The sequence below is a fragment of the Rhagoletis pomonella genome, unplaced genomic scaffold (assembly GCF_013731165.1).
Source record: "Rhagoletis pomonella isolate Grant_MI unplaced genomic scaffold, Rhpom_1.0 Rhpom_scaffold_00003, whole genome shotgun sequence".
NCBI classification, from domain to species: domain Eukaryota; kingdom Metazoa; phylum Arthropoda; class Insecta; order Diptera; family Tephritidae; genus Rhagoletis; species Rhagoletis pomonella.
Window position 1 is genome coordinate 73,571,877 of NW_023458557.1, and position 6,536 is coordinate 73,578,412.

The 6,536-nt window shown below is 34.3% G+C and overlaps 1 protein-coding gene across 1 annotated transcript in view; it reads right to left on the minus strand.

The window, feature by feature from the left end:
* Positions 1-6,536, minus strand: part of LOC118735502 (sodium/potassium-transporting ATPase subunit beta-2) — a 61,074-nt gene that overhangs the window by 12,145 nt on the left and 42,393 nt on the right. The window lies entirely within an intron of this gene.

The following is a 6,536-nucleotide window of genomic DNA, read 5'->3' on the forward strand; positions in this document are numbered from 1 at the left end:
GAGCTCTGACTGAGTTCAATATTCTCTCAAATTCTCTAGCCATTGATCTTTCTATATCTAAGTCTGATTTCAAATCAATGTTAATTGCAATGAGTTTTAATGTACAACTCCCTCTATTTCTAAGTAGTCTGTAAGTAACTTTGTTAATTTAGATTACTACTGATTGAATAAATAAATAAATAAATATACATAATACGAAGAACAGAATTTGCCCTAAATGAGCTATGCCGTTTGAATGTCAACATCAGTAACAAAATATGTGTGATTTTTATACCCGAGCGCACTTGTGCACAAGGGTATTATAACTTTGTTCACATAACGGTTGTTTGTAACAGGCAAAACGAATCGAGATAGGTATAGACAAATGTATACATAAATGATCAGGATGAAAACAGAAATCGATTAAGCGGTGACTGTCTGTCCGTCTGTGCACACGATAAATGCAGTAAAAATTAAGATAACTTAACGACACTTGGTACGTGTACTTCTTTCAGGCGTAGGACGGATGGTATTGAAAATGGGTAAAATCGGAAAATAACCACGCCTACCTCCGATATAACGGTAATTTCCAGAAATACGAAAACTGCGCTATTTTAGTAACTACTAAAGATAATTCACTCAAAATTGATACTTACAATAATTATCAGACGAAAAATAAGAATATTATAAATTTTTGGAAAATGGGCGTAGCCACGCCCACTTATGGTTACATGTGTATATCTTGGTAACCGCTGCACCAATTTCTTCCAAACTTGGCACAGTTGTTGGCCTTGGTACAGCATAGTAAATGGCCGAAAATTTAAAAAATCGGACAATAACCACGCCCACATCCCATATAACGGTAATTTAGAGAAATGCAAAATCTTCGATAAATCAGTAAATATTAAAACTAATATTCAAAATTGATGCTTGCAACAATTTTTTACCAAAAAATACGTTTATGGTAAAATGTTGGAAAATGGGCGGGGCGCCGCCCACTTATGATCACATATATGTATATCGGTAACTGTTCTACCAATTTGTACCAAACTCGGTATTTTTATTGTGCTTGCCACATAGAAGCAAAACGTTGAAAATTATTGAAATCGGACTAAAATTACGGTCGCTTTTCATATAACGGTAAATTTCAGAAATGCTTGAAATTGCATTATTTCGAAATTTAAGGACGCTAATTTACTTCTTTTTGGTTGTTTGTGTTTCCGACAGGCTAAGAGTGTGATGTATTGTGGAACGATTTTCCGTCATCCCTTGTCAAATTTGGTTTGGAGACAAACCGGTTTCGGCGTTGTGCCATCTTCAGTGTCACTGAATCAAATTTGACAAGGGATGACGGAAAATCGCTCCACAATACATCAGACGCTAATTTACTCAAAATTGATACACCCCGGCTCACCATCTAGCGGTAGGTTTGGGAAAGGTGAAACAACATATATTTAATACTTGCGCCGGATATTTAATGTTCGGCTCCGCCCGAACTTAGACTTTCTTACTTGTTTTAAATAAAAATTTCAAAAAATGGTAAATTTTAATGAAATGAATAAAAAATTTAATTAAAAATGTTATCTTTTATTATTTTATTAAATAATACAGGGTTTTAGCTTTCGAAGTTCGAAATAAAAACCTGGTAATTTGTTGCACTTTTTGAAGTAATGCGTTTTTTGCTAATGCATTTAATCTTTTTTTCATTTATTAAAAGCCTTCATATATAGGGTAAAAGGCCACGCACAATAGACCACCTTAGAGGTCGCAGTGCTCAAGGCTCATAATAATAATAATCAGTGCCTTCAGAACTGCACGATTCATTTTATTTTCAAATGTAAATCAGAAACTTCCGAAAAAGGAGGAGGTTATCGGTTCGTCGGAATATATATATATATTTTTGTTTATGTGTGTTACCGCATAACTTTGGACCACGTCAACCGATTTCAATAATCTGCAGGCCCAGCCCTGTCTTGACTTTTTTTTGACTTTTGACTCACTTTACCTAATGTAAATGCCACAAGAACCCAAATTCTCAACTTCAAACTGCATTTACAGTGATAGTATGAAAGTTATCCAAAAACAAGTTGCATTTTTGAACTCGAGGTCCTCAATTTTACTTAAAAGAGAATTTTCATTTAAATCCGTATTCTATTTTTGCCCACATATTATATGGAAGCGAAGCACTGTGGCCCGTAGTGAATACACATAAGCGAAAAAAGAAAAGTGAGCGAATTCGGCAAAAGTGAGAGCCATGATAAGGCTCCTTTTTGTTACTTTTAATATACCAAATTTCTTAGAAGAAACATTCGGATTTTAAAGTATAAATACAAATTTAAATTAAATTCAATATTCTTTTGTTTTTATTCAAACTTTTGCGCATCATTATTATAGGTTTAAGTATACATATTATTATATGCATGTATGTATGTGCTTAAGTGCATCTATTATGCTGAGGCCCCCGCAATTACATAATTGAACAAACTTCAAGCAGTCAGATGGCAAACGGAAACGGAAGCAGGATAACAATGTGAATTTTCACGCTGATGAAAATTGAATGCCAGCCGCAAAGGATACCGCATACACTTAAGTAGAAGGCAAGCAATAATAAGGCAAACAGTAATAAGAAAAGAAGAAAGAAATTGCACAATGGTGAAGGGGAATGCGTGATGAGAACATACATATATCTGTATGTACATACATACATATCGATGGGCCTCTGCAATAACGGCACAACTCAAAATTCCATGTTTTTGAGTTATATAGCGGATTAAGTATATAAATAACCATATATTTCTGTGGCAAATCGACATAGGCTTAGTTGTTACCAATCCGGCAGAAGCGCAGTTTTTCGATTTGTCACAAAATCGCAGTAGCCAACCCTTGCTACTGAACATTGGCACATGTCTCACATTTATCGTGAATATTGGCATAAGTCAAAAACTCTCGATAGGTTTTATGTGAAATAACGACAGTTTTCGTATTGTGTCGTTGTTCAGCAATACAAATGGATTTTTTTTTTCGTTTAACTACTAACGAGTTGTTACTTATTTCGTATTTTGCAGCTCAATACTTACTAAATCTTTAGAAAAAGTTATAATACATATATAAAAGAGAACTTACAAATTTCCCCTACAGAATGACTGCAAATAATACGGAACAATTAAGTTCCAAGACATATTATTGCTAAATTCTCGGATCCTTATACATTCAAGTTACTGTACTCGTCATTTGTTCGGTCACATCTCGAATATGCGGTTTTTATTTGGAGGCCGTATAATCAGAATGCTATAAACAGGGTTGAACGTGTTCAAAAAATTTTTCTCAAGTTTGCTCTTCGCTGTCTGAACTTTTCAGACCCCGTGCCGTCATATTCTTCACGTCTTATGCCTCTGAATCTCAAGTCCTTAGAAAGTCGCAGGTCTGTCTTATGTCTTTCGTATACATATAATATTATTAAAGGTATTGTTGATTGTCCGTTTTTGTTAGAGAGGATAAGATTTAATGTCCCCAGGCGATCCCTTAGAAATTTCCTTCTGTTTTATGGTTGTAATGTTAGAACCCAATACGCCAGTAATGCCCCGATTTATCGCGCCATTCGTGAATTTAATGCCATGAATAATGTAGTCGAGGTAGACTTTTCAATCCCAAAGACAGCTTTTTTAAATCTTTTGAATTCCTATTTTTAGCTTTATGAATTATTTTTAATAGTTCTAATTAATGTTGTACTCTTCTAGTCTGTAATGTTATTATAAAACCATAGACTAAATAAATAAATAAATAAATGAATAAATTACGAAACACAAAATCTTTAATTGGCTCTACTGAAATATATGAAATTATGAGTTGCGTCGTTATTACATAGGACCATCGATTTGTATACTAGCATATATATACAACATACATATGTAAGCACACAAAAGTCATAACTTCCCTGGCGGAAGCAAGTGATTTTTTTTTAATCAAATACTTTAAAACAAATGTATTGGGTAAATGTTTCGAATTGTGTTACTCTTTTTTATTCAACGAACAAATTTGTATCTTGGAAGTATGAAAAAGCATCTGTGAAGTTCAGAACGAAATCGTATTCAAACGAAACATACTGGCTTTGAAGTTGTTTAAGCCAATCGCATTTTAAAGAAGTTGAAAATATATGCAGGAAAAGGCAATTGACTGCTTCCTAGGACATCGCCATGTTAAATAAATGAGTTCGTTGAAGGTAAAATAGTGAGAATTTCAACTAGTTATCATTGAAAATAAAGTAGTTTATAAATTACTTTAAAACTAATTAAATTTCCAGCAGGGTTTATACAAATGTAGAGTAGTATATATGTAACAAGTGCATACATACTTACGGTACTAAGAAGAGTTGAACACAAAATTATACAGCTGCTTATGTGCGTATAATTTTCAATGTAAGTGCACTAAGGGCGAAAAGTGAGCGAAGAGAAATTTTTTTCTTATTTTTTATTTTTTTTTCTTTTCGCTTGCCACAAGTGCTTTTCGTTGTTTTCGTGACTTACAAATAAAATATAAGCAACATTTGTATGCATATGTATGTATATACATAGTAATAGAGTATGTGTATGCATTAGCGCACACAAGGGGTAGATTTTGGGGTTCATTAAAAACTACATAAAATTAGCTACAATTTCAAGTATTTCAATTTTGGAAAAATTACTACTATCCGGAAAACCCTAACGAACAAACTTGAAAATTCGTCAAACCATATAGTCACTTTAGGCCGCGTGGGTAACTTTCTGGTTAATTGTATTAAAAAACTGAGTACTAAGAAGTGTATCCTTTTTTTCTTTCTTGTGCAAGATGAATGTTTTTTGATATACATAAGCACCTAAACCTACAGCAAAACTGTCTTATAAATCACGGATTTCGGAGTAGCTAGTCCAGTTTTTCCAATAGTGAATATTTTTTTTTCATTTCGTTAAGTTCTTAGCATCCTATTTTCATATTCTGCTGCCGGAGGGAGGATCTGAAATACTTTAGCAAATAAGGCATCTAATACACATACATACGTATGTAATTAATAATGAACACAACTATAAACAACGTAAAATCTATATATGTATATGCATAAATTGTAAACAATAATAAACAAGTTTATAAACAAGCGGGAGCACCGGAATGGGTTTAAAGCTAATAACCTGAAATTCAAACTGCATCTTAAAGCTTAGAATCGAGCTCTCAAGAAAAATCACAAGAAATATTTTTCATTATTTCTGTTGCTTGAAAAAGGACTCTGATTTTGCTGTAAATTTGCTTGAATAAATAGGTTAGATTAGATTATTCTGGCCGGCTGACCGCCCCACATAGACCAATAGGTCCCTAGTGATGCCAGATGGAGATAGAGGTTCAGTTAAGTATAACTATTCGAAGTATATATACATCATTTAGGATGTCAACGATTTTGAGAACTTCAGCAGTGCCCGAAGCCCAAGTGTTATCACGTCTTCAAGATAAATAAACTCTGGAGCTCCGAGATATTTCAATCACGTTTTTGATACAGCAGGACAATGGCATAGGATGTGTTCTAGAGTCTCCCTTGTACTCATCCCCATGCATTTCCTGCGAAATTCACTAACATAATTCTGCAGTCTCTTTGTGCCAGCGATAGTATAACCCGGGCTTGAGTCCCGTTTTCCAGTCTGCACATGACTTTAGAGATTTTACAGGTGTTTAGCGCATTCCATCTCGATTGGGTCTGCTTTTTCACCCTCTGCTCCATTTCGTTATAAAGAATTTCAAGCGGTTTCGGAATATTATTCTCTTGTTCTCTAGAACCAAGTTGGATTCTCTTGGCATTCTCATCCACAATTTCGTTGCCTGTAATGCCCTTCTGGCCGGGGACCCAATAAATATGCAGCCGCCTGGTTGCTGCTGGCCTATTTATGTCCTCCCTGCTTCTAAGGGCATTTTGTCACGTAAATTGGTATGAGCTTATAGCCTTAATCGCTGCTTGAATATCTACGTATGTATATGTTAACTATAGAGTTGTTTTCAGTTATTGAGTAGGCTAGCTCAGCGGCTTTTCCCACTGCGAAAACCTCTGCCAGGAATATACTGCAGGGATCCGGCAGCTTGATGAGCCGACGAACACTAAGTTCTGAGCAGTACACTCCCGCTCCTACTCCATCATTCAATCCATTTTGTGTGCGTCATTTTTCGTTTTTCTTGAGAACTGGAAACAGCTCTTAAAAGTTTAACTGCGAATGAACACATTGTTCTAAAAATATCCAATGCATACTCACTTCCTGTTATTTTTACACTTTACAGCCTAACAGAGTTTACTAGTGAAGTGTACTTTAGGACGATTCGAAGATTTATTTGGCCAACTTATTAAAAATAGAAGTTCAGAAAGATTGAAAAAATTAGGCAATCGCGAAAAATCACCATCTCTATCGAAAACCGAAAATCGATAAAAAATTTCCAAAAAAATTTCATGGTATTAATTAATTTATTTTTTTTCAAATTCCTTTTTAACATTTTTTATTACTTTGGAAAGTTGAGCGCATCTTGTGTTTATATAACTTTTTATTAAG